At 43.9% G+C, this 2,850-nt stretch overlaps 1 non-coding gene across 1 annotated transcript; it reads right to left on the bottom strand.

The window, feature by feature from the left end:
* Nucleotides 1-755: 755 nt before the first annotated feature.
* trnak-cuu (transfer RNA lysine (anticodon CUU)) lies at nt 756-828 on the bottom strand. The gene has a single exon. It is a non-coding gene; the product is annotated as a tRNA-Lys (tRNA).
* Between the last annotated feature and the right edge of the window lie 2,022 nt (nt 829-2,850).

The following is a 2,850-nucleotide window of genomic DNA, read 5'->3' as shown; positions in this document are numbered from 1 at the left end:
ATGACACTCTTTTTATATCATCTTTTTATATCATCCAACATCCTCAGGGACTATCATTGAAGAAGCTCTATTTAATATAAGATGCATAAAATCACACCACATTAAGCAGGCTAATGAAAAATAAATCAAATGTAAAAATGCTTTATTTTAAGATCTAGAATATCTTGTGAATATCTGGAGCTTAATTCCAGCAGCAGACCTCCTCTGGTGATGGAATTTATATTTGACATGTTTACCATTAAATGAGACACATTTGCAGTCCATTGAAATCTACTTGTGTTCATGGTGAGTTGATTTCTAAAGATGAGCTGACAGAATCTACGTTTAGGGAGGAACCACCATATCCAGGGGTCTGGACCTTTTTGTCGTCAGAGCCATCAAAGTAGCAGACGAAGCTAGCAGACATTAGCATTGAGAAGAAACTGATAACTGGAGCCTACTTTTGGGTCTGGTCAAGTGATAACAAACTATTATGACATTGTTGTCAGACTGACGCCTGCTCCACACTGACCAAACACTGCCTTATGGCATTATGGGAACTTTCTGCTTGGCTCGTGTCCATCAATACACACAAAGAAATTTCTCCAGAGTCAGTATGGACAGTGGATACAATTGAGTACATAGTGGTTTTTCATTCTGAGTCAGGTGCAGCTGCAGACACAGCCTGTATTCATGTTGTTTATTCATTGATTCTTCTTACAATTCACAATCACAGCTGCAGAAAGTGAGAGGACAAGCAGTGATGTTTAAGTGAACGTCCAACGTGGGGCTTGAACCCACGACCCTGAGATTAAGAGTCTCATGCTCTACCGACTGAGCTAGTCAGGCTACATCTGAGTAGCTTCAATAGCATGAAGTGATCAGAGTGAGAGACGTTTGCTGCACACAAGCAATTCATCAGGCTCACAGTCACATGAGCAATCACATGATTAATGAATGACAACAAACACACCTTCATCTTTGACAAAACAGTAAAATAAAAGGTGTATCACAGATGAGACACCAGTGGTAAAAACACTAAAGTGCTGTCAAGGAGAAACAGGATACGACCAAACACACACACAAGTTACAGAGAGAGAACTCTCCCAGAAGGAACCACTCAAAGGAGAACCATAGACATCATCAGGCTGTATGACCTCATCAATATGAGACAGGTGGATAGGAAACAAGCTCAGAGATGTCAGAAACATGAGATCCAAGTGGTGAGAAAGCTTCAACTGGTGAGGTTCCAGAACCAAGAGCGAGGTGGAGCCTGCATCACCTACTGGGAGCTTTTTGTCAAAGGTTCAACTTTGATTTGAATGCTTTTCGAGAGACAACGTGCAGGGAGGGAATTTGGTGATGAAGAACAAGTTCCTCTCAGCTTTAAATGGAGTTTTCCAGGAGTCAAAGAGACACTCCTCTGATCCGTTGTCAGATGTGTTCTCATTGCACCACAGCCCTACAGGTTGAGGGTTCTGATCCTAGTCAGACACATTCACTATGATGCTGCTGAGCCTGAAGGGAGGATGAATAAAGGAATGTCTGAGAGAGCTTCAACAGACAAACTGTCCAGTTTAACAACAAATACTAGTCAGTATTCATGTTGCTGCCGTGACCCGGATTTAAACCAGGGTTGCTGCAGCCACAACACAGAGTACTGACCACTATAGGATCACGGCCTCCTGGAGGCTGAGGTTTGAGCTTCTATGTCTTTGTCTCATTGAGAGATCAAAGACAATTTGTGTCTACAAAGAAATCATTGAGAAATCAAGGAGAGATCAAAGAAAGAATTCTAAGATCAAACACAAAACTCAAGATTCAAAGATTAAAGATTCAAAGTGTTTGTTGTCATATGTACAGTATAGAAACGTATATTCCTTATGCTAGGAATATAAAAAGAAATTACGTTTTTTGGATAAATTTCCAATAAACAATGACAGTAGAGAAGTGAGGAAACAGTGCAATTAAACAGTACTGTGCCAAATATTTGAGTATTGCAAAAACAAAAATTGTTCACGTGTAGGCAGAGTTCAAGTAGGGTCCTGAGGTAGTTTTGTTAGGAGTTTAGGAGTCTGATTGCAGAGGGAAAGAAAGACTTCTTTCGTCTTGTGGTTCTGCATTTCTCACTTCTGTCCCTCCGGCCTGAGGGTAGAAGTGTGAACAGACGTGTTGGGGTGGGTGGGGTCCTTCAAGATGGAGGCAGCTCTGCTGTGGACTGTGGTGGTCGATGCTCTGCAGGGGGGGCAGTGGAGTCCTGGTGGTCTCCTCAGCAGTCTCCACCACTCTCTGCAGGCGTTTGCGGTCCATAGCAGCAGCACTGCCGTACCACGCTGTGATGCAGCTGCTCAGATGCTCTAAGTGATGCAGCTGTAGAAGTTGCTGAGGATCTTAGGCGACATGTCAAATTTCCTCAGCCTCCAAAGGAAGTACAGCCACTGTTGTGCCTTCTTCACCAGCTGTGTGGAGTTAAGTGTCCAGGTGAGGTCCTGGCTGATGTGGACACCCAGGTATTTGAAGCTGCACACCCTCTCCACTTCAAGCTCCTGGATGAACAGTGGCTGCTGAGGTCTCCTCTCCTTCCTCATGTCCACAATCACCTCCTTAGTCTTGACTTGTCAGAGCAGGAAATAAACCACTGAAACTGATAGGGAAGCACCAGACAGGCTTGTGTGAGGGATGTCAGGAAGAGGAGCAGGTCGAGCAGGGATATCTGAGGTGGCAGTAGGGGACACAGGTGAGGGATGAGGAATTTAATGATAGACATGATGGTCGAATATTGTAGTAGATCTGGTTAGGATCGGAAGAAGACTGGAAGTGACTGTTTGGTCCACACTCTGGAACAGAAGGTGGCGGGAATGGGCAAATAAG

This window comes from Aulostomus chinensis, chromosome 4, assembly GCF_037954235.1.
Source record: "Aulostomus chinensis isolate RoL2024-O1b breed Wild chromosome 4, RoL_Achi_v1.0, whole genome shotgun sequence".
NCBI classification, from domain to species: domain Eukaryota; kingdom Metazoa; phylum Chordata; class Actinopteri; order Syngnathiformes; family Aulostomidae; genus Aulostomus; species Aulostomus chinensis.
The sequence above is the reverse complement of the archived record's forward strand: the minus strand, read 5'-3'. Positions and strand labels throughout refer to the sequence as shown.